Source organism: Prionailurus bengalensis, chromosome C1 (genome assembly GCF_016509475.1).
Source record: "Prionailurus bengalensis isolate Pbe53 chromosome C1, Fcat_Pben_1.1_paternal_pri, whole genome shotgun sequence".
In the NCBI taxonomy this organism is placed as follows: domain Eukaryota; kingdom Metazoa; phylum Chordata; class Mammalia; order Carnivora; family Felidae; genus Prionailurus; species Prionailurus bengalensis.
The window spans coordinates 65,748,519-65,774,911 of NC_057345.1; the positions used below are offsets into that span (position 1 = coordinate 65,748,519).

The 26,393-nt window shown below is 39.9% G+C and overlaps 1 pseudogene; it reads right to left on the reverse strand.

Moving 5' to 3' along the window:
• Nucleotides 1-1,602: 1,602 nt before the first annotated feature.
• Nucleotides 1,603-3,713, reverse strand: LOC122479417 (annotated as a pseudogene).
• Nucleotides 3,714-26,393: the final 22,680 nt, after the last annotated feature.

A 26,393-nucleotide genomic window follows, 5' to 3' on the forward strand; every position in this document is an offset into this window, starting at 1 on the left:
AATAACACTGGAAAATTTAAATTTATATTATTGCTAATAATGTTTAAAAGAGTAATATTAAAATATATCATCCTCAGTAAATTAATATTCACGTAGAAAATCTTATTAAAGATAAAATATAACATATAGAACTTTCATTTAAAAATACAATCATCAAAACTAAAAGGCAACTGACAGAATGGGAGAAGATATTTGCAAACGACATATCAGATAAAGGGTTAGTATCCAAAATCTATAAACAACTTATCAAACTCAACACCCAAAAAACAATCCAGTGAAGAAATGGGCAAAAGCCATGAATAGACACTTCTCCAAAGAAGATATCCAGATGACTAACAGACACATGAAAAAATGCTCAACATCACTCATCATCACAGAAATACAAATCAAAACCCCAATGAGATACCACCTTACACCTGTCAGAATGGCTAACATTAACAACTGAGGCAACAACAGATGTTGGTGAGAATGCAGAGAAAGAACTACCCTACGACCCACTTATGTTAAGTGAAATTAGACGAATATATGACTTCATATGAGGACTTTAAGAGACAACAGATGAACAAAGGGAAGGGGGAAACAAAATATAAAAACAGGGAGGGGGAAAAAACATAAGAGAGTCTTTTTTTAATTGTTTTTTTCATAAAAGACTCAAATGTGGAGAACAAACTGAGGGTTACTGGAGGGGTTGTGGGAGGGAGGATGAGCTAAATGGGTAAGGGGCACTAAGGAATCTACTCCTGAAATCGTTGTTGCACCATATTCTAATTTGGATGTAAATTAAAACATTAAAATGAAATTCTCATTAAAAAATCATAAAAAATAAAATACTGTAAATTTTGGGGCACCTGGGTGTCTCGGTTAAGCATCTGACTCTTGATTTCAGCTCACGTCATGATCTCATGGCTTGTGGGTTCAAGCCCCATGTCAGGCTCTGCACTGGCAGTGTGGAGCCTGCTTGGGATTCTTTCTCTTCCCCTCTCTCTGCCTCTCTCCTGCTCTCTCACACACCCTCTCAAATTAAAAAATATATAAATTTTATGAAAACTTTAAAAATTTTTGAGATTTTGGATAAAGATATATTTTATCATAAAAATATTCCTTATTTTGAAACATTGTTTGAAAAGAATGCCTGAATTCCTCTGAAGCCATTAATTCTTAATTTAGTTATGCAGTTGCTGTTTTTGATAACATTAGTAAGAAAATACATTTATAGTTTTATACTGCAATCACATGTCAAATAATTAGGATAGAATAAATGTCAATATAGACGTTAGGTTAAACATTACTTACATATTTTTTTGAAGTTTATTTGAGAGAGTGCATACTAAAATCTATCCTGATGACTTTAGCAATGGTCAGTACAACCAAATGAAATTAATATGTTGTAGTCTTAATAGTTTATAGGACTTAACTATATTTGTTTCTGTCTCTCTTTTTTAAATGTTTATTTTTGAGAGAGAGGGGGACAGAGGATCTGAAGTGGGATCTGAACTGACAGCGACTCTAATGTGGGGCTCGAACCCATGAACTATGAGATCATGACCTGAACCGAAGTTGGATGCTCAACTGACTGACCCACCCAGGCACCCCTGGACTTACTTATATTTGAAGGTGTGATGAAGTATCCCCATCTTGCCATTTGGTTACATGGTCTGCAATCACAGTTCTGACCAGTGGACATTCTCTTGGTGAAACCATGAGGTAATGTACTCTTGAGAAAATATATGTTGACAGATGGGAAAAATAATCTCAAGAAATTCTGCTTGACATATTGATCAAATATCATCTGAACAAGTCACTCTATAGCTTGGTCATGTAAAAAGTATTACAAAACCTGTCTGAAAGTCCTCAGATTTCCAAAAGGAATCCAAAATTTTAAAAGGAAGTAAAATAAGCTGGTAATATCCCAAGAATCTAGTTATATTACCAAACTCCCTGTAGCTAATGAGGTAATGAAACCAAACTGATATGGAACAAAATTCATTTATACTGACACAATTCTTCTAAGAATGTATACCAGTAAGCCTTGGATTTAAAAGGCTTCATGAAAGAGGGTACCCAATAAAGTAAGGCATTTTGAGCCAATGAAGAAGACTTTCAGAATGAAGACTATAATTCCAATAATCCAAAGTACTTCCAGAAGCTTGGATGACCCAAAGTAGTATTTACAAAGATTAAGTTGTAATAAAGTGACTGAAAAATGAAAGAGAACAAAAGATTCTGCCAAGAATACCAAGTATACTGAATTTTGGGGCACTTTTTCTTAGAAAAGCCCAATTTACAGTACTTTTGTTGACATACATAAAAGTTGTTAGAAGCCCAGTTCCAAGAGAAATTACATATATTTCTGAAGCTTGGATTTTCAGCACATTCTTTAGACCTGGAGTTTATCTGGATGTGAGAATCTCCAGAATGAAGGCAGAGCCCTTCTATCCATCTTATTGCAGGAGCACTTTAGGAGATTGATGCCGCTGCAATGTCCACAGTTCATGGAGGGTGGCATGGTCCTTGAGTATTTTTTCTCTCCTCCACATTCCTTTGCATAGGGATTGTGTTTCCTCTAATGACGATGAGTGGGTGGAAGTCTCACAGGGTGTCAGGGACAATGGGAGACCGTCCTATCTCTATAGTCAGGGTTCCTCATCCTCAAACCCAACCACAACTAACTTTGTTAGCCCCAGTGGCAGCAACAAAGCTAGATTTTAATGGGATTTTGTGTTCAGATATATTTTCAAAATTGTCTTTTAAAATTTGGGGCTCAATAGTTTTCATACAGCCTTCCTCGTTAGGCTCCCAAATTGGCTTGCAAATTGGCCAATTATTTCATGAGCTCTTTTTTTTTAAGTTTATTTATTTTGAGGTGGGGAGGGGCAGTGAGAGGGAGAAAGAGAATCCCAAACAGGGTCCATGCTGCCAGCGCAGAGCCTGATGTGGGGCTCAAACTCACAAATTGCAAGATCATGACCTGAGCCGAAATGAAGAATGGGACACTTAACCGACTGAGCCACCCAGGTGCCTCACTTGAGCTCACTTCTTAAAATACTTTGCCTGAGATACAAAATAAAAGCCCACAATTCTTCTCTTGCCAACCACTTCCCCCAGAGTTACAGTGTCAATGGGCATATGTTCTGCCTTCCAAGTTATCCCAGGCAAGTTTACCACGTTTTGCCCCTGTGTAATTTGGGTGTCCATCTTTACAGCTCTGTCATAGATTCATTTATAAGTCTTGACATCAAATAGTGTAAGTCCTTCGGATTTTTTCTTTTCCAAAGTTGCTTTGACTCTTCTATGTTCTCTGCAGCTCTATATGCCTTTCAGAATAATCTTTTCAGTTGCTACAAAAAAAGCCTGCTGGGATCAGGGGAAGTAAGGGTCCAGGAAGGAGAGTTGGTGGAGCAGGGCTGTCACCAAGCAGTCTTCCTGAAACATTGGCATGGTGGACAAGTCCGAGCTTGAGGGGAATCTGCTGATAGGGTCCACAAAGGAGAACTCCACTCCCATGGAGGTCTGTGGAAGGCTGTGATCTGGTCCTCGTGGTTGCTTCTGTGAGTTTGCAGTTGGGTATCTGGTCATGGGTTGCTGTGGGTCAGCAGGACAGGCAGATGGGAAGAACAGCTGGATCCGGAGGCAGAGGAAGGTGTAGAGTGGGGAAGAACAAGCACAGACTGGCACTTGATTCTCTGCATCTTACTCTACTCACCTGTAACCATGATGACCTTCAGAGCATAAGGGCTGACTCCTTCGTTTCATTTTCCAAATCATGTGCAAGTTTCTAACCCAGAACCAAGTAGGGAAGATGAAAAAATGTAGTTCCAACTTAGACTGAGACAAAATAAAACTTCTTTGACTGCTCTTTCTGTGTCACCATCTTCATCCACCCAGCCACCAGCTCCTGTTGATTCTACATTGTTATTTCTGCATTATAAACCATTCCCTTCTTCTTTAGTTCAATCCCTCATACATCTTAAGTCTGGATTACTGTAATAACCTCCTAACTTGCAGTTACATTAAATGTGGTCATGTAGGTTGTGCATTGCACAACTTTGAGTGCCATTCATAGACCACATTTGATGGTCCTCCCTCTAGTTGTGCAGGGTACATCAGGCAGAACCGTACATAGTTCCATCTCAGGTCTAGCCTCACTTAGTCCCTTTAGCAGTACGGGTCATCCTTTTAAAAGGCAAAATGGACTCTAGCATTCTCCTGCTTAAAATTGTTGTCCTCACATGACCTTCAAGGTGAAATTCAAATTCCTTAGCATAGCATACAATCCATTCATGATTAGCAGATGAGCCTAGGCTCTGGAATCAGAATTTCTAAGTTGGAATTTTATTTTAGCCACTTCTACAATATATGACCTTGGGCAAGTTACTTAATTTAAAATTTTAATTTTAATTTTTCTGTTTGTGAAATGGGGGGAGGAAGGTAAGATTAGCCTTTCATCACCAACTTTTGTCAGCATTGATTGAGATGTAAAGATGTAATGTTCCTTCTGTAGTGCTCTCACCATTGACTGTGCCCACCCCAACTCTATGCTTCATCTGAACTGAACTCCTGTACTACTGGTTCTACTCGTTGTGACCCATCTGCCTCTGTGCCTTTACACTTGCCTGAATCACCCTAGCTAGAACCTGCTCATTGTCCAGGACTCAGTGACTCATCACTTCCTCCTAGAAGCCTTCTCTGTTTCCCTCAGCCTCAGTGTGACTGTTTCCATGGGCTGTCTCAGTGTCAGTACTTGATTATACCACAGTGGATTCTCTTTTTCTGTCTCCCCCACTATAAACTGTACACTGTCTACCCTGCTAGACCATAAACTCTAGACCATGTTTTCCTTGAGGGTAAGAACTGTTTTACTTATCTTTGTACCTTAGCTCCTAATGTAGCAGAGACTAAGTTTTTAAGAATGTTAGCAGCTTCTCAAAATGTTTATTGAATTAATGAATGGTGAATGATGAGGGCTCTAACAGGTATTGTTATACTTTATGGAGAAGCATAAAGATGATGAAGGGAATATTTTGGGACAATTCATACTAGCACGAATTTTAGAATTCTGAAATTTGTTGATTTGGTAGATTTAAAAGTATGTTACTGTTAAGAATGGAATTAAAAAGAATGAAGATTTTTTTCTTTCTTTTTTTTTTTTTTCTGAGAGAGAATGAGAGAGCACACATGCGAGTAGGGCAGGGGCAGAAGGAGAGGGAGAGTCTTAGGCTGCACGCCCAGCTCAGAGCCAGACAGAGGACTCCATCTCATGACCATGAGATCATTACCTGAGAAGAGATCAATTAACTGACTGATCTACCCAGGTGCTCCCAAAATGGAACATTTTTTAACAGAAAGAATGACTAAGCACATTTTTTTGTTAAGGAATTGTTTACTACCATTTGCTCAATATCCATTACTTTAAGACCTCTTACAAAGATATTATGGAAACCCACAACTATATGGTCAATTCATCTTTTTTTAAAAAATTTTTTTAATGTTTATTTTTGAGAGAGAGACAAAGTGTGAGTGGGGGGGGGGGGAGGGCACAGAGAGAGGGAGACACAGAATCAGAAGCAGGCTCCAGGCTCTGAGTTGTCAGCACAGAGCCTGATGCAGGGCTCGAACCCACGAACTGTGAGATCATGACCTGAGCCGAAGTGAGATGCTAAACCAACTGAGCCACCCAGGCACCCCGGTCAATTAATCTTTGATAAAGCAAGAAGAATATCTAGTGGGAAAAAGATAGTCTCTTCAACAAATGATACTGGGAAAACTGGACCACTTTCTTAAACCATACACAAAAATCAAAGTGGATGAAAGACCTAAATGTGAGACCTAAAACCATAAAAAAATCCTATCCTAGAGAAGGACACAGGCAGTAACCTCTCTGACACTGACCATAGCAATTTCTTTCTAGATATGTCTCTCTTTTTTTTTTTTTTGATGTTTTTTTTTTATTTTTGAGAGAGAGAGGGAAAGAACACAAGTTGGGAGGGGCAGAGAGAGACACAATCTAAAGCAGGCTCCAGGGTCTGAGCTGTCAGTGCAGAGTCTGAGGCGGGGATCGAACTTATAAACTGTGAGATCATGACCTGAGCTGAAGTCAGACGCTTAACCAACTGAGCCACCCAGGCGCCCCTCTAGATATGTCTCTTGAGGCAAGGGAAAAAAAAGCAAAAATAAACTATTGGGACTTCATCAAAATGAAAAGCTTTTGCACAGTGAAGGAAACAATCAACAAAACTAAAAGGCAACCTATGGAATGGGAGAAGATATTTGCAAATGACCTATCTGATAAAGTGTTAGTATCCAAAAAATATAAAGAACTTTTAAAACTCAGCACCCAAAACAAATAATCCAATTAAAATATAGGGAGAAGACACGGATAGACACTTTTCCAAAGAAGACCTCCAGCTGGCCAACAGACACGTGAAGAGATGCTCAACATCACTGATCATCTGGGAAATATAAATGAAAACTACAATGAGATATTCCCTCAAATCTGTCAGAATGGCTAAAAATCAACAACACAAACAAAAGGTGTTGGTGAGAATGTGGAACCTTCTCGTACTGTTGGTGGGAATGCAAACTGGTGTAGCCATTGTGGAAAACCATATGATGTTTCCTCAAAAAGTTAAAAATGGATCTACCCTATGATCCAACAATCACACTTCTGGGTATTAACTCAATACAAAATCACTAATTCAAAGGGATGCACCCTGATGTTTATAGCAGCATTATCTGCAACAGCCAAATTATGGAAGCAGCCCAATTGTCCATTGATTGATGAATGGATAAAGAAGATGTGGTACATTTATACAGTAGAATATTACCCAGCCATCAAAAAGAATGAAATCTTGCCATTTGCAACAACATGGATGGAACTAGACAGCATTATACTAAGCGAAAGAAGTCAGAGAAAGGCAAATACTATATGATTTCACTTATGTGGAGTATAAGAAACAAAACAAATGAGCAAAGGGGAAAAAAGGGAGAGGCAAACCAAGAAACAGACTCAACTATAGAGAACAAACTGATGGTGACCAAAGGGGAGGTGGATGGGGGGGGGGGGAATGGGTGAAATAGGTGATGGGGATTAGGAGTACACTTGTGATGAGCACTGAGTGTTGTATGGAAGTGTCGAAATACTATATTGTACACCTGAAACTAATATTCCCCTTTATGTTAACTAACTGGAATTTAAATAACTTAAAAATATCAAATAATGCATTAAAAGTTTTAAAGTTCTTTAAAGAATGTTTTGTTTACCAGTGCTTAACTGTATTACCTAAAAACATAAAGTAGCTATCCTTGGCAGATTGTGGATCAAAATTCTGGGAACTGTTTATTTTAAAATGTCTGTATCAGTTCAGTCATTTAACCCTGCACCTTGCCTCAGTCAGCAGTTTATACCTGATATTTCTGATGGCAATCTTTTATTTATTTTTTTTTTAAAATTTTTTTTTCAACGTTTATTTATTTTTGGGACAGAGAGAGACAGAGCATGAACGGGGGAGGGGCAGAGAGAGAGGGAGACACAGAATCGGAAACAGGCTCCAGGCTCCGAGCCGTCAGCCCAGAGCCCGACGCGGGGCTCGAACTCACGGACTGCGAGATCGTGACCTGGCTGAAGTCGGACGCTCAACCGACTGCGCCACCCAGGCGCCCCTCTGATGGCAATCTTTTAATAAAGAGAACAAGTAATTACCCTGAGTTTTTCTTCAAAATTTTAAAGTTCTGTGTACTGAATATGCTCAAAATAAAGCACATCTGTTAAGGATTTTTTTTTTTTTTTTTTTGATAAAAAAGTGAAGGGCAAGGGGGCATTAACTGGACAAGACTCTGGGTCTCTCCCAGACATGTCATTAGATCTGGTAATAAAGTGATTATTGTGTTTGAATGCAGGTCTGTCATTTCCTGCCCTCACCCCCTCGAGATGATGTCAGCAGTTGTTTAAAGAAATTTAATTGTCCCTCTTGTACTTGGAATTAAAATGAAACATGAACTATTTTCTCCTTAAAAAAAAAAAAAAGAAAAAAATTTCAGATTCCTGGATTAATAATTATGAAGTGTCTTAAAGTTTGAAATAAAAATGTCAGTGCATAGACTAAATATCAGAGGATATTAAATCCAAGCACTTCTGTGGGCTATAGATGTTGACCTTTTCCAAAAGCCTGTCCCTTCTTCAAATAAGTTCTTGCTTTGATATGAGGAAAAGTTTTAATAAATACGGAAATGATCATTCTCAACCTCAGTATCACGCTGTGTTAGGCTTATGATTCTAACTGCTATGTGATGCATCACACTTGTAAGATTAAGAAGAGTGACTTGCTTAAATGTTTTTGCATCTTACAAATGAATAAGAATATGAAAATCTCACCAAAGAAATGAGCAGAGGGCATACCAAAGGAGTCCGAACAGAAAAAAATAAAAATGTCCAATGGAAAGATTTTAGCCTTCCTAGTAACAAAATGCAAATGAGCACAATAATGAGATACCATCTTAACCTATCACAACAGCAAGGGGAGTGAAGAAGTGTGCACTTTCATCCATTGCTGTTGGGAGTGTAAATCTATAGTCTTCTCTGCAGTTTGATAGTATGTGTGAAAGATTTTAAAGATGCTTTTACCTTTGACTTGGGAATCCCACTTCTAGGAATTTGTTCTAAGAAAATAATAGGACAAATGCAGAAAGGTAAAAATTTAAGCATAGTTATCACAGCCTTGTTTTTGAAATGGCACTGAGTAGGTAACCTGCTTTTGCCTGGTTTCTGTGTTGGGGGACAGCCACTTCTGGAATACTTCCAGCCCCTCTTCCACCGCAGACCCCTCCCCAGGGGAAAAGGAGCAGCTTGTTTGGTTGTGGTCAGGGCTCTGTTCCCACTGTTCTCACACTTTGCATCATTCTACCTGCAGAGCATGTGCCCTCACTGGCTTCCTGCCAAGTGCCGCTTTTATGGGGAAGGCCTCCTGACTGGGGAAGGCTGCGGTTTTCCACCTCTACCTGTGTCTGTCTAGGAAACTGTTTAACTCCAGATACCCTGTTAGGAGTCTCATGGGGCTGCACACCTGATCTGTGTGCTCCATCCAACTTTGATAAAAAATAAGGCTGATAGTTTGATTTCTATCTGTCTGACTCCTCTCTACTGGTCAGTTGGTATTGAACCAGGGCTTCCTGACACCCTCAAGAAATAACAAAATAGATGGGACGCCTGGGTGGCGCAGTCGGTTAAGCGTCTGACTTCAGCCAGGTCACGATCTCACGGTCTGTGAGTTCGAGCCCCGCGTCGGGCTCTGGGCTGATGGCTCAGAGCCTGGAGCCTGCTTCCAATTCTGTGTCTCCCTCTCTCTCTGCCCCTCCCCCGTTCATGCTCTCTCTCTCTGTCCCAAAAATAAATAAAAGTTGAAAAAAAAATTTTTTTAAAAAAGAAATAACAAAATAGAATTTGGATACCCCGAAACATGGGATTGATTAAAAGGATATGGCTGTAAAATTGGATATGATGCAATTCAAAATGATTCTGTTAAGGTATATATTGATAAATGAAAAGAAGATCCTAATATATCCTTTTTGCATATGAGCACACTTACTGTATATGTATGTAGTCGGCTCTTTTCCCCTCTCTCTTTCTGCATCTATATTTTCTAAAGCTTCTTTAACTACATAAAGATAGGTTGTTTTTTTGCCTCTGTATAGGCTGTAGTTACGGCTGTGTTTACTATGTCTGTGGTGGCTGGAGTGTCCTTTCCCTTATGTTTTTGTTTCACAGGCAGTTTCCCTGATGGGGTGAGCAGGGTCTTGGGCACAGGCAGGAAATATGGAATTAGGTGGGTTTTTCCCAGTTGGACACCTTCATTACATAACTTCTCCTAGGATATCTGGCCCCTGGTTATGTGGCTACTGACTTCATCCTCTCTACAGAGCCTCACCTGGTCGGAAAGGAGCTCACCCTTGGGCCCATATGAGGTAATTGTCATCTTGTTCCTCTACTGCCCTATTCAGTCTCCTGCTCAGGAAGTTGGAGCTGCTGAGGAACAGTGCCTCAGTCATTCTCATGCTATTGAGGGCTGGGAGAATTTTCCCACTCAATAGAATTAAACTGTAGACGGTAGTTAGTCCAGGGTGAGCTGATGCAGTTACCTCTAATTCATGGAGATGCCAAAAGCATCATTATTTGCAATGGCTCCTGGAAAATGGAATTTTCCAAATAAGTGAAGTTTCTAGATAGCAATACTACTTTAAGAGCCTATACTACTTTTCTTAATCTTTTTTTTTTTTTAAGTTTATCCTAAGAGAAAGGGAGAGAGAGAGAGCATGTAGGGGAGAGGCAGAGAGAGAGAGAGAGAGAGAGAGAGAGAGAGAGAGAGAGAATCCCAAGCACACGCCACACTGTCAGCACAGAGCTGACGCAGGGCTCAAACCCACAAAGCATGAGATCATAACCTGAGCCGAAACCAAGAGTCAGATGCTTAACTGACTGAGCTACCCAGGCACCCCTCTTAATCATTTTTAATGGAAATCTTACTGAAGGGGTTTCAATTTATTTTCATAAACATTCAATATTTTCTTGATGACTCAGTCTTATCCTTTTAAAAAAACATATTTTATTGTGCCTTAGAATGGTGATATTCTCTGACTACACTACACCAATGCAGTTCTGAAGAGCAGCTCCTGGTTGTACCTTCACAGTCACAGGTTTTTTAGATGGTCGGCCTACGGCCCCTGCCAAAAAGTGTTCCATGCAATCATCTGCGTGCTCTGGTTGGAACCTTGCTTTGTTGAATTAGCAAAAGATTGGGAAAGGCCTGATTAGCATTAAGATTTAGCATCTTGTAACAGACGCATTTGTGCTGCAGTGAGGCCATTTTCATTTGGTTCTGGGTTTGCTGTTGGGTTTCAGCCACTGTGGTTAAAGTGGTCAGCAATCAGAACTAGGGCTGAAGGGGCCATTCTTGTATTTTGTAACAAGATTTCCCTTCACTCTTTTGACAACTGAATTAAAATTCACATTTTCCTTTACAAACAAGCTTCCTCATAGGTTAATGATCACTTACATTATAATTGTAGGAACTGTGGTTCAAACAAATGAAGTCAATTAAAAAAAATTTTTTTTTCAATGTTTATTTATTTTTGAGAGACACAGAGACAGAGTGAGAGTAGGGAAGGGCAGAGAGAGAGGGAGACACAGAATTCAAGCCAGGCTCCAGGCTCTGAGCTGTCAGCACAGAGCCTGATACGGGGCTGGAACCTACACAGGGTGAGATCATGACCTGAGCCGAAGTTGGACGCCCAACCGACTGAGCCACCCAGGCGCCCCTGAAGTCAATTTTCTAACTTCAATTATAATAAAATTGAAATGTTTATGAACTTCAGGATCTGTTCCTGAGGCTTTAAGGCTGGAAATCACAAGCTATTTCTAAGAGAATTCTGAGGAGACCATTGAATGATCATTGTTCATCCATTTTAACTCTATTCAACTTCATTAAGCAATTGATTCTTTTATTGATTTTCCATCACCTAAAGTATAAAGTGCAATTTCTTTAACATTCTATCAGTTAGGCTGCCTAAAAACTACCCAAAACACAGTGGTTTAAAAGGAAAGTTTTAAAATGTTTTATGATTCTATAGCTCAGTGGGCAATTCTCTCGGTCTGAGTCAGTTTGGCTAGAGCTAGATGGTTTGGGTTTTCCTCATGTGTCTGGGATGACTGAGATGACTGGGGCCTCTCTCCATGAGGTCTTTTCTCTCCCAGGGGTTAGCCCAGGTGTGTCATACAGTGGCAGAATGGCTTCCAGCAGCAAGAGAGGGCAAACCCCAAAGCACGGTAATTTTCAAGCCTCTGCCTATGTTATATTTATTAATGTCCCATTGGCCAAACTAAATCCCATTGGCTCTAGTGCATGCATACAAAGAGGTGTGATTTTTGGGGGTCATTACTGTAATAATCTATCACAGCATGTTCCAAACTGTCATTCTAACCCTGCAGTTCCCACAATGTGGCTGAGGTGCCCCGGAACACCACAGTGAATTCACAGGGGGTGTTGTGGGACATTTAAAAATATCAAAGAAAACATAATTATACTCTTTGACTCTAGGACATTGTGCAAACTATGAACTTTATGTCTGCCACAGTGTCAAGGTCATACATTTCTTTTGGTGCTGTTGTATCTTTGCAAAGCTAGGTTTTTGGTGGTTGCTGTGATAAAAAGCAACTACTACATGAAAATCACTGTGGAACGGGGAGTGAGGGTGGTGCCCAATTTGATTCCAAGATTGTAGAAGTGATACAGTGCCCAGCAGATGCATATATTTCATTATTAAGTTAATAATTAAGTTATTTAAGGATGAAACATTAAAAAAATATATGTGTGTATTTCAAATGTAATTAGGTTGTGAGGACACACATACTTACAAATTGTTTGGACCTAACTGTGTAGAAAATGAAATTAAGGATTTCTTTTGGTTTAGGGGCATTGTGAAAAAAATTAACAAGATGCTAAGGATACTGTGAGCCAAGAGAGGTTGGGAACTACTGCACTAACCTCATTTTCTACTGCTTATAAAAGAAGGAAGTCAAGAAGGAAAGCTCATTTGGGGAAAAGTTGAATGGATTCAGTTGTGGAGATGCTGAGTCTGAGGGCCTAGTGGGCCATTCAGGGAAAGGGATAGAGCTGGGACCCAGGCAGGAGGTTTAGAGCAGAGCCGATTTCATCCCTGTATAGTCATGTGCAGGCTCTCTTTCTAAGTGCTTTGGATATTGTATAAACTCAAGAATTAATTGCAAAATAATAAGATAGAGTTGTTGAAAGGGAAGGAACCTAAAAACCCAAACTTGAAACTAATCTGCAAAACAAATGTTCTTGGCTTAATATTTTTGCAAATGTTAAATGGGTATATTTTCATTTCCTTCTTACATCATGTTTTATTGCAAAAGGTTCTATGGGAGAGCCATGAGGTTTACTGTCCTAGAGAAAGAGAAGGTGAACTCTTGACTGAGCCATGTGTGCATATAGGGGGTTTGCTTAATTATCTTATTTCCCATTTAGCACATCACTAGCTGAGCCCAGAAAATTCAGATCATAGAGGGCTATCCATTGTATAGAGAAGACACCCTTATATACACTTAAGGCTTCACGAGGTTAGCATCAAGAAGTAGGAGGATATATGGGGCGCCCGGGTGGCTCAGTTGGTTGAGCGTCCGACTTCGGCTTAGGTCATGATCTTGCGGTCTGTGAGTTCGAGCCCCGCGTCAGGCTCTGTGCTGACAGCTCGGAGCCTGGAGCCTGCTTCGGATTCTGTGTCTCCCTCTCTCTCTGCCCTTCGCCCACTCATGCTCTGTCTCTCTCTGTCTCAGAAATAAATAAACATTAAAAAAAAAAGAAGTAGGAGGCTATGATGTTAGGAAAGTAAAAACTTCCCCCACCTCCACATACCTTTCTTGGCCAAGGAGATTGTGGAAAGAAATAGAAGTAGAAGATAGTGATATGTGTCTTGTAATTTTCCCCCATGGCTTGGAAAGAAGTTGTATTACAAAAATAAGAGTAATAGTAAGAACAAAGAGGGGAGATGTTGCCCATTTCCAAGTTGGGGGCCCTGGAAAGCTCATTTTTGTTCTGCTCACCTGTACCAACTTGGGAGTATGACCACAACAACTTGGCTATGCACCACAAACAGAAGGAGATCCTATGGCTTTGTTTTCCTATGCTTCCTCCAAGTCCCATGTTTTGTAGATGATGTGACAAGAGCCAGAAGGCCTTCTGAGGCACCATCTGCCCACCCTGCCCTGACAAGGCAGATGGAATGCCAGGCCAGTAGACTTGGTGAGGACCAGAGTAGTCACTCCACAGTCTATAGCCAACATAGTAGGGATAAGGCTGAGACATACAGAGGTGTTATTTGGTCCTGACCAAGCAAGGTGCACCCAGTGAATAATGGCTGATGTCTTGAGACCAGTAGTAACTTCCCAATGCACGCCAATGACGTCCATGAAGATGGGAGGCTCTTTCTCTCAAAGTCATGAGGACCCATCAATGCCCTTCTCCTCAGATATCCAGATATCATCTTAAGGAGAGAAGCAGGGGAGGGAGGCAGGTGCCTGAGGGCCAGCATTGACTACATACTTTTCTAGGCCCAGTGCAAAATGAAAATACAAGTCCCTTGTTCAAAAATTAAGAATCTTAAGACTGTGACAGAGCATTAAACCAGCTGTGGGGGCTTTCTAAGTGTAGGACTATGTGCAACTGCACAGGTCTCAGACCTATGAAGCTGGTCCTGCTGAGAGCCTGAACATACTTTTCCCCTAGAGATTCTCAACACTGCCTAAAGGGATCATTTAAATTATCAGATTGGATTAAATTTAAATTGCATTGGACATATAGTTAATTCTTTCCCCATTAACCAGTGAGTGAATGGGAACCTGAGAGAAATGCCAGATTAGTTTATGGACAATCAAGACATTACTGATTTGGGTTGAGTTATATTTGTGGTCCTTTTGTAAAGACATAGTTTTCTCTTCTATAGGAGAAGAGCTGCTGATTAGAGAGGTTAGGGGATTGTTCAAGGTCACCAAGGTAGTTAGTGGTGAAATTGAGGTTTCACCTAGGTATGATTCCAAAACTCAGACATTTTTTTACTTTTCTGATGCAGATAATGGTAAAGTCAAAGGTAAATCTGAGAGATTGAGCTTTAAAGTGCAATTTCTTTTAAAATGTGCTTATTTTTATAAGTGCATGAAGAGTATGCATTGTCACCAATAGGAATGATACTGTCTCCTAGAGAATACTTTGGAAAGTTGGGGGTATTTTGGTTGTCTGAGGGGATACTGGGGATTTTATGGACAAAGGTTAGGGATATTAGAAAGTTGCAATTTGCAGGGCAGTCCTACACAAGGAAGAATTGTTTGATGTTCTACATAACTTTTAGTTGCCTCATCAGTTGTTTGGGTAGGTAAAAACTTGTTATAATTATGAGTTTAGAGCCTAATAACATTTTATGTAAACTCATAATATATTTTGCATGGTTTAAAAATAGGGTGCATTTTCCAAAACTAAAATAATTGTAAATTGAAGGAAGAGTATACTTGATTTATTTCAAGCTTTACCAAGTTGTTCCCCATTTTGGAAAACCACATTGCCTAGTGGCCGTGCTACTTTCAGCATTCGGATCATCAGTACAATAGACCTTAATCAATTTGGTAGTAGATGTCAAATTTCCATGGATTCCACACGTAGATGATTGACTACATTAGTCTTCTGGTGTGGCTGTGTTTGAGCATATTGGCATATACATTATTTTATTATAAATTCTATTTTTTTCCTCCTTTGTGTTATAGTCAAAGCATTTTTTTTTTTCTGTTCAAAAGTTATAAGTGTAGGTAGGTTACAATTTTGTATGGATTTCATTTTAGGACTATATATGGGCATTGAAAAATATTTTCTATAGAAAGGAGTGAGTCTAGCAGTTTGAGAACCACTGAGGTCAGAGACACTAGTATTTGGAATCAGTAAAAAGCAGAGTTCTTTTTGCAAGAAAACCTTAGAGTAATTGACTTTCCCTGAAGGGCTTACTGGCCGTGAGGGAAATAGTACTGGGCCTGATGTGAAAGAGGTATTAAATCTTTCAAGAGACTATATTCTGTGTGTTAGGCACAGAATCAAGATACCTGACCTAATTTACCCAAGGAGTAGGGTTTTACAGGTAACCTCCTTTTTTAAGTTAATTTTTGTCTTCTTGGCTGGACAAAGTTGTACTTTTCATTTGAGGGGGTGACCTTGGAAGGAAAAAAGAGAAAATTTTTTTTGATTCAGGCTTATATTTTTCCTCTTAGGAAAAATATCTCTTTGAAGGTAAAATAACTGTGTGAGACATTCACATTGCAACTCAAAAGTTTCCGTGTTACTAATTGTTATGAGAAGGCTGGCATTAGGGGGGCTTTGGGTAAAATGTCCCAATCTGATGAGTTTCTTGCACTACCATGTTCCTTACGTAACTCCAGGATTCTGTCCTTTTTGTGGGAGGGATGTCCTACTGCCTATTATTAACAATGTTGCCAGTTAATCATATAAAATTGTTGATGAAAAGGTCAAAAGCTATACTTTGTGTCCAAGAGAGTAAGTTCTTTGTTCTAGACACTCAGGGTAACGCCATGTAGTGACGTCTATTATGGTCCTTAGGGAAAAATCTTCCTCTCCCTCCTTTGGATCCTCTTTCTTCTGGAATCTTCCCCCTCTCCCACTGCTTTCCTGCATGGAACAGTGCTTTCCCCAGGGACTTGCCTTGGTCTGGTCAGTCTCTGTCTGGTCTGGGTGAATGGTCATCTAGGATGGAGAGAAGTTGGGACAGGAAAGTGCCTCTGGATATTCCTGGCAGGTATCTACCCATTAGTAGATAATAAACTTAATAAACTTAAGCAGTTTATTGTAATGATTCAGAGCCCAGTCTCTGGAATCAGTCAGCCAGGAGGATTTCCATTCTGGCTCTGCAGTTAATAGTTGTGTGACTTAAATTCTCTGTCTCAGTTTCCTCAGCTACAAAACAAAAACTATAGTAATACCTAATCTGCAGGGTTGTTGTGATGATTAAATGTGTTGCTGTGTGTAAATGGGAAGCAGGGAGGAAGAAAACCTGTTCTACCACATTTACACATTTAAACAGAAAATGTTTTGTTTGCTGCTATTTCCTACTTGGCGTTTTATTGCAGATTGGTCGAACCCTAAATGACTTCTTTGATTTTTTGGATGGTGGGGCTAGGGGAACAACTGAGTAAATGCAAAGTGGAAAGAGTCATCAGCTTGGGCTTTAGATTCAAGAGTGTCACTCTTTTGCTCAAAACCTACTGAAGTGTCCCCATTTCATTGAAAGTAAAACCCAAAGACTCCATAATGCCTACAAGGTCTTGCATCATCTGGACCCTTGTGACATCTCTGACCTTATCATCAACTGCTTTCCCTGCACTCCAGCCAGCCAGACTGGCCTTCTTGCTATACCTCTGACATGCCAGGTATACTCCTGCTGAGGATCTTTGCTCTAGCTGTGCCCTGTGTCTAAATGTTTTTCTCTTTGACATCAGCATGGCTCACTCCTGCACCTCTTTTAAGTCTTTACTCAAATCTCACTTACTCAATGAGGTCTATCCTGATCATCATATTTAATATCGAAACTTGCCTCTTGCTACTACCCTGGCACTTCCATTCCCTTTACCAAGCTCTATATTTTCCTCATAATCCCATTGATATTCTAATTAACCATATAATTTACTTAGTTATTATATTTATTGTTTCTGATTTGTCTTTTTCTACTAAAATAAAACTTAAAAAAGACAGGGTATTGCCTTCTCACTTGCATCTTTAGAGTCTTTAGTTCTTGGCACATAAGAAGTATGTGCTCAGTAAACATTTATGAAATGAATGTATGATTCACCCATTGAGGCTGAGGACACCCATTGAGGCTGATCTAATCACACCAGGGTTCTCCCAGCAAGTTAGAAGGGAGAATAGCTGTTGAATGGGCAGTTAATATGGATTCTAAAATGCCCAGCTGCACACTGGGGAAAATTGGATTTTGGGCTAACTGAGGAGTATTTGAGACTTTTCCCAAATCTGGTATGCAGATTAAACAGGAACTACATTTTATTTCCTGAACTTGTTGTATTTTTAACAAGAAGAAAAGTAGTGTATTTTTATGAATTGTATGAAAAAGTGGTAGCACTGAAATGGTTTTAGCCTTGCCAAGATGCCATATTTCTAGGGATGGAGTGATGTAGGAAATGTATAAAGACACATGGTTCCTGGCACAAAGGAAACACTCAGAAAATATCTGAATTTTATCTAGGGCTATTCCTACATTTAAAAGTAATCAGAGGAATATGTAATAAAATATACTATCTTATCTATTCTTAGCTTATCTATGAGATATCATAGAATCTCACTGTTGGAAAGGATGGGAGTGATGTATATCCTCTTCAGGGTTCTTCACAGATGAGCAAAAAATGAATTAAGCCCAAAGATCAGCACAGATGAGCTAAAATCTGACTTCCTTTACATTTTACTCTTTGGCACTCCAAAACAAATCTATTCACTTTTATACCTGAGATCCTCTCAACTATTCGAAGGAAGCCATTGTGTCTGCTTTCCCACAGGGTAAACATCTTCAGTTTCTTATCTAGCTTAGTTTCGAGAATCTTCACCACCTAGACCACCCTGGTTTGGATGAAATGCAGCTTCACAATGTTGTTTTTAGAAAGTCAGTGGCCAAAGTGGTTCACAGTGCTCCTAACTGAGTCTGATAAAATGAAGTGCAGAGAGACCACTTGCCAAAATGAATAAATATGTAAACAAATACATTAGGTAAGTAATAAGGGGAGGGGAGATATTGACTAACAATGAAAAAGTCAGAGCTAGGTCTACCTCTGTGTACAGCTGGAGATCTAGGGGTTCATATATCATCTGAACTCTGTCTTCATTGCTTGGCTCTGTTTTTCTTTGTGTTTTCTTTGCTTCCAGGAGGGGTCCCCACATATTTCTTCTTAGAAGCTCGAGGTTTACATCCTATCAAATTAGCAATTTCCCTCAGTGCTATGGATAGAATTCTGGAGAAAAACCAACATTTAATAGAAGAGAAAGACACATTGCTGATCTTTCGGAATGTAAATTTCTGTCATAAAGTAAATGATTTCAGAGTACCGTGACTTGCTATATTGGCTTTTAGTGATGTTCTTTTTTAGTGCACTAACGATGCTGCTTTATTTTGTGACTTCCAGAATTCTTCCTGGAATTGACATCAAATTCATGATTTGAAAGTTGTAGAATCTATTCTTTTCAAATTTGGGAAATTAAGATATTGGTTCCCATCTTTTATCTTTTGTTCTTTTTTTAGTTCACACTGAGTTTTTCAGAGATTTACAGTATTTCAACATTTATTGAATACCACACAATGGTACTTTCTCATTCATATTTACAAGTTCTTGGCTTCTGAGACAGGAATCATTTAGGTTAAAAACTTGAATTCCTTTGAATCAACCAGTTAAATCATACTTCTTATACTCTGCCCACCTGCCTTGACTTTCCAGTTCTACATTAAGGAACTTTTTAGTTTGGATCCTTGGTTTTAAGAAACAGAGAGTCAAATCAGGTTAACGTCAGATTATGCAGAAGCTTCATTATGAGGTTACATGTAGCAGTGAGGAAGAAAGGGAGTTCATAAGAACAGAGAAGTGAATTTCATGGAGGCTTGTGTCTGTGGGCAGGTTCTAAGCAGGAGCAATTTGTGGGTCTCCTATCTACAATCACATCAGTTTTTGGCTCTGTAAATTGTGACTGTGATGCTCTGATGAGCTTTGTTTATCTTAGTGTGTCTTTTTTTTTTTTTTAAACTGCTTTATTGAAGTATAACTGGCATAGAATAAACTCTACATATTTAAAGTGTATAGTTAAGAGTGCCTGGCTGGCTTGTTGGTAGAGTATGCAACTCTTTTTTTTTTTTTTTTTTCATTTGAGAATGACTTTATTTTGCCTTCATCCCTTAAATATATTTTCTTTTTTTTTTTAATATATGAAATTTATTGTCAAATTGGTTTCCATACAAGACCCAGTGCTCATCCCACCAGATGCCCTCCTCAATGCCCATCACCCACCTTCCCCTCCCTCCCACCCTCAGTTTATTCTCAGTTTTTAAGACTCTCTTATGGTTTGGCTCTCTCCCTCTCTAACTTTTATGTCATAAACTTTTATGATGATTATGTCCTTTGAGGAACTGAACTATTTAACATTATGAAATGACACTCTTTGTCTCTGGTAACATTCTTTGCTCTGAATTTTACTTCATTTGATGTTATTATCGCCAGTGAGGCTTTATTTTGGTTAGTGTTAACATCATATATTTTCTCTCACCCTTTTACTTTTAACTGATTTATGTCTTTATGTTGAAAGTGAATTTCTAGATGGCAATGTGTAATTGGGTTTTATGTTTTTAGTCCAAATTTCAAGTTTACTACATTTTCTCCTAGAATGTGTAATCTATTAATCTCATCCAGTGTATTTTTCTTCTCAGATATTGTGGTTTTCATCTCTAGAGTTCAATTTGCATCTTTAAAAAGTATATCTTTCATATCTCTATTTAATATGTTCAGTCTTTCCTCTAAATTTTTTGACATGATAGTTATAAGAACTTTTAAAATGTATTTGTGTACTGATTTTATTATGTGTGTCAATTCTGTATCAGTTTTGATTATTTTTCTCCCTTTTATAGGCTATATTTTCTTCTTTTTTTTTTAATGTTTTATTTTATTTTTAATAAAATAAAAAATAAAATTTATTTTTAATAAATGTTTTATTTATTTTTGAGAGACAGAGACAGAACATGAGTTGGGGAGGGGCAGAGAGAGAGGGAGACACAGAATCCGAAGCAGGCTCCAGGCTCTGAGCTGTCAGCACAGAGCCCGAGGCAGGGCTTGAACCCACGAACCAAGAGATCATGACCTGAGCTGAAGTCACACGCTTAACCGCTGAGTCACCCAGGCACCCCTAGGCTATGTTTTCTTACTTTATTTTTGCATGCCAGGTAATTACTGATTGGATGCCAGTCATTGTGTTTTAACTTCTTGGGTGTGAGATATTTTTGTAGTCCTATAAATATTCTTGTTCTATGTTACTGTTTGTTCTGCAGTTAAGTTTCTTAGAAACATTTTGATCCTTGTGGGTCTTGCTTTTAATCTTTGTTAGATAGGACCAGAATAGAGTTCAGTCTAGAGCTAAATTTTTCCTACTACTGAGGCAAGACTCTTCTAAGTAGTCTATCTGATGCCCTATGAAATATGAGTTTTTTGTTTGTTTTGTTTTTATTATGTATGTATGTATTTATTTATTTTTGAATGTGAAAAAGCTCTTTTTATTCCATTACAAGAACACCTGTGTCTTGAATCCAGGTATTTCTTTCTTTTTTTTTAATTTAATTTTTTATTTTTTAAAATTTACATCCAAATTAGTTAGCATATAGTGCAACAATGATTTCAGGAGTAGATTCCTTAGTGCTCCTTACCCATTTAGCCCATCCTGCCTCCCACAACCCCTCCAGCAACCCTCAGTTTGTTCTCCATATTTATGAGTCTCTTTTGTCCCCCTCCCTGTTTTTATATTATTTTTGCTTCCCTTCCCTTATGTTCATCTGTTTTGTCTCTTAAAGTCCTCATATGAGTGAAGTCATATGATTTTTGTCTTTCACTGACAGACTAATTTCAGTTAGCATAATACCCTCCAGTTCCAAGTAGTTGCAAATGGCAAGATTTCATTCTTTTTGATTGCCAAGTAATACTCCATTGTGTGTGTGTGTGTGTGTGTGTGTGTGTGTGTGTGTGTGTGTGTTGGACATTTGGGATCTTTCCATACTTTGGCTATTGTTGATAGTGCTGCTATAAACATTGGGGTGCATGTGTCCCTTTGAAACAGCACGCCTGTATCCCTTGGGTAAATGCCTAGTAGTGCAATTGCTGGGTTGTAGGGTAGTTCTACTTTTAGTTTTTTGAGGAATCTCCATACTGTTTTCCAGAGTGGCTGCACCAGCTTGCATTCCCATGTTTGTTTTGTTTTTAAAGTGTGGCTGGTGGAAAGAGGCCCTATTCCTGGATAGGTGTAAGCACAGGTATTATTATTATGATGGTTAATATTATGTATCACCTTGACTGGGCCATGGTGCTCAGGTATTTGGTCAAGGATTATTCTGAATGTTTCTGTGAAGTTGGTTTTTGGATGAGATTAACATTTAAATTGGTAGACTTTGAGTAAAGCAAATCGCTCTCCATAATGTGGATGAGCCTCACTCAGTCAGTTGAAGGCCTTAATAAAACAAAGACTGACTTCTGGAACAAGAAGGGATTTTGCCAGCAGATTTCTTTGGGACTCAAACTGCAACTCTTCCCTGATTCTCCAGCTTGCTGGCCTACCCCAAAGACTTTAGATTTACCAAGTTTCTGCAACTGCATGAGCTAATTCCTTAAAATAAATCTCTTACTCTATATATTCATGTCCCGTTGGTTCTGTTTCTTTGGAGTATCCTAAGAGTTACCTCTAATAATTTCTAGTGTGCCTTTTTTTCAGGTTTAGGTAGTTTCCTCACCCACATGCTCTGATTGGTATCCAGCTGAATATTTGAGGAGAACCCTCTTTAGATGTCCAGAATTATTAATCTGCTTAGCTCTCTTTCTCTGGTACTGTCTTTTGTCAGGTCTCCTTGACTTGGTCTGTCTTATCACCTCAGGAAGTCTGCCAGGCTTCACCTGGGTTTCCTATTCCTGAGTGTCTGGAAACTCTCTTGACGCATGAGGCTGGGGCAGTGGCTGGGCTCACCTTGTTTCTTTCCCATCTTTTAGGAATCGGTGCCCCTCTTTGCCTGATGTCCAGTATCCTGAAAACTGTTGTTTAATATATTTGTCTGGGTTTTTAGTTGTTTCAAATGGGAGAGTAAATCTGGTCCTGTAACTTCATCAATCAGAAGTTAAAGTTATCAGTTGTATCTTCTTATATCTTCTTTCTTCCAGATCCAGAGGATCTGGCTTCCTCTCTTTCTGTGCTAGATTTATATTTACTTACTGCTTTTGCTTATTTGTTTTAGTCTTCTTGAAGCTGTGATTTACCACTCCCTCCTTTTGTCTTTCCATATGCATCTTTTTAGCTTCAGTTTTTTTAGATAGCTTGCAGATGAGCAGCTCTTGTGTTAAATGCCCTCCTCTGAACTGAGCTACCTGGACCTTGTTGAACAGGTTGTGTGATGCAAAACAAGACCAACTGAGATTGCCTCAGCTGCAATGAGATGCTAGACAGTTTATCTTAGAAGAGCTATTAGACATGACAGGCCCAGTGCAGAACAAAACCTGTCTTTATTTTATAGAAAGAAAATAGTAGACAAATAATTCAAGTTACCTTTGTTACATTTTATGTTTTCCTACCATACAGGAGTATAAGCCCCTTGAGAGCAGAGATAGTGTCTTATTGTCATTGCATTCTCACCATCTATTGTAATGGCTGGTACTTAATATCTAGTCTCATATCTATGGAAGGAATGAGCGTATACCCTCTGCTCTCAAGAGGTCCTATCACTGCTTTCCTCGCCATGAACAAAGCTCAACAAGGTCCTTCTTGTCCTCAGCTGTTCTTATAATTATATGCCATTCTTGTTTTTCGTGACTGTTTATACTATAAATTTCACCTTAGGAGATGGTTATTTTGGGACTGCTCCACCACCTAAAAGAAACTAGGGGTTAAGGCATTTAGAGGGAGCTTCTTGAGAAGGCTTTAGCTCTGAAGCAGTTATCCAAAGTGTGCTGGACTGTGTCTTTGCAGAACTGTCAAATTGTTGTGGTCCTAGTCTCCTTGTAGAGTGCTATTTTACGCTGATTTGTAGTTTCTAAGCAACATTGTTAGGCTTATGGGTTTCCATCTCCACTTAACAAATGGTGAAAACAATGTGTGGGATAAACCCTAGCCTAAATTTTTTCTTAGTAGACAGGAATAGACTCTGATTCTAAACTCTTAGTAGACAGGAGCAGACTCTGATTCTAAACACCTCAGGCATAGCCTAGAAGAGACTTAAAATAATGCTTTGACAAATAAGAACTGTGGCCATTGAAGAAAGTTATCCATTTAAATGTTTTCTTAATATTAATATTCTTGACTCAAAGTAACTCACATTATTTGTAAAGCACTCAACACACTGTCTGGCACAGACTTAGTGTCCGGTAAATGTTAGCTATTATCATTGTTGTTGTGAAGGTATTTTCCTTTTTATCTTTCTTTTCTAGGTTTGTTTCTGTCATGGGTCTTTGATACCACATTATATGCAAATGAAAAAAATCTGTGAAAGAATAGTTTACTTGTGCTTTTTGTTTCATGCATTAAGTTCCCATATGATGTTTTCTAGAGAGAAGGCTAATGTTACTATGGCTATGGTTAGTATTGCAGCTTCTTCTCTTACACACTTTGTACCATCTCTATCCCAAACCATTCCTATCTCTTGTTTCTCTCAACATGGTAAATCAGTTGCTGTAGCTTCCTCGGGTGCCTGTAGCCTACCTGAACTAAGATATAGAAGGTGGAAGGAAAGAAACGATTATTTTATAGCAGGCATGCCATCATTAGCAGTTTGCCCCGTGGCTATTAAACATCCTCCTGGGATTATTGGTGAAGGCTCTCAGTGGCAGCAAAAACTTTGTGAAGTTTGCCTATTTTGTTGCTGAAGGTGTCTGTGGATTCCCTGCACTTGGAGATGTCCAGAAACGACATTTGATCCCCAGCCTTCCAACAGTGGTAAAAACCTCTATTTCCCTATGTTAAGGTTTTTCTTACTTAAAAAATCTAGTGTGGCTTCTGTTTTTATGACCAAATTCTGCCTGACAAAGGGTAGTAAAAATCCCCAGCATTTTGAAAACAATTTTAATAGTCCTGGAGATGTTGCAGTCAATGGGATATTTACTTCTTTGACCACTAAGAGGATCCAGATTGACGGACAAGGTATTTCATTTAGGTTCAAGGTTACATAGGTTTGGGATATAAAGTGTTCAACCTGAGTCTTGGGACCTACTCACTCAGGGATAGGTCCTGCCTCTTTCTTTCTCCACAAAATTTAATTCCAACTGTAGGGAACGTTTATTTTTGAGAATGGTTAATCCTCACACTGTCTTTCCACATGAATGGAGATTATGCAATAATTTTTGCCTCCCATAGTATGTTAAAGATAAAGAAGCAGAGTTGCGGCAAGATGGCGGCTTAGGAGGACGCTGGGCTCACCGCACGTCCTGCTGATCACTTAGATTCCATCTACACCTGCCTAAATAACCCAGAAAACCGCCAGAGGATTAGCAGAACAGAGTCGCCGGAGCCAAACGCAGACGAGAGGCCCACGGAAGAGGGTAGGAAGGGCGGCGAGGCGGTGCGCGCTCCACGGACTGGCGGGAGGGAGCCGGGGCGGAGGGGCGGCTCGCCGGCCAAGCAGAGCCCCCGAGTCGGGCTTGCAAAAGCAGAGGGGCCGGGCGGACTGTGTTCCAACAGCAAGCGCGACTTAGCGTCTGGGAGGTCAGAAATTAACAGCTCTGCTCGGAAAGCGGGAAGGCTGGAGGACAAAGGGAGGGAGAGCTGCTGAGCCCCCTGACAACAGAGCTCAGTTTGGTGGGGAACAAAGGCGCTCGCCAGCGCCATTTCCCCCGCCCATCCCCCAGCTGAAATCCCAAAGGGAACCGGTTCCTGCCAGGGAACTTGCTCGCTCCGCGCAAACACCCAACTCTGCGCTTCGGCGGAGCCAAACCTCCGGCAGCGGATCTGACTCCCTCCCGCTGCCACAGGGCCCCTCCTGAAGTGGATCACCTAAGGAGAAGCGATCTAAGCCTGCCCCTCCTGCCCCCGAGCACCTTGCCTACCCACCCCAGCTAATACGCCAGATCCCCAGCATCACAAGCCTGGCAGGGTGCAAGTAGCCCAGACGAGCCACACCACCCCACAGTGAATCCCGCCCCTAGGAGAGGGGAAGAGAAGGCACACACCAGTCTGACTGTGGCCCCAGCGGTGGGCTGGGGGCAGACATCAGGTCTGACTGCGGCCCCGCCCACCAACTCCAGGTATACACCACAGCACAGGGGAAGTGCCCTGCAGGTCCTCACCACGCCAGGGACTATCCAAAATGACCAAGCGGAAGAACTCCCCTCAGAAGAATCTCCAGGAAATAACAACAGCTAATGAGCTGATCAAAAAGGATTTAAATAATATAACAGAAAGTGAATTTAGAATAATAGTCATAAAATTAATCGCTGGGCTTGAAAACAGTATACAGGACAGCAGAGAATCTCTTGCTACAGAGATCAAGGGACTAAGGAACAGTCACGAGGAGCTGAAAAACGCTTTAAACGAAATGCATAACAAAATGGAAACCACCACAGCTCGGCTTGAAGAGGCAGAGGAGAGAATAGGTGAACTAGAAGATAAAGTTATGGAAAAAGAGGAAGCTGAGAAAAAGAGAGATAAAAAAATCCAGGAGTATGAGGGGAAAATTAGAGAATTAAGTGATACACTAAAAAGAAATAATATACACATAATTGGTATCCCAGAGGAGGAAGAGAGAGGGAAAGGTGCTGAAGGGGTACTTGAAGAAATCATAGCTGAGAACTTCCCTGAACTGGGGAAGGAAAAAGGCATTGAAATCCAAGAGGCACAGAGAACTCCCTTCAGACGTAACTTGAATCGATCTTCTGCACGACATATCATAGTGAAACTGGCAAAATACAAGGATAAAGAGAAAATTCTGAAAGCAGCAAGGGGTAAACGTGCCCTCACATATAAAGGGAGACCTATAAGACTCGTGACTGATCTCTCTTTTGAAACTTGGCAGGCCAGAAAGAATTGGCAAGAGATTTTCAGGGTGCTAGA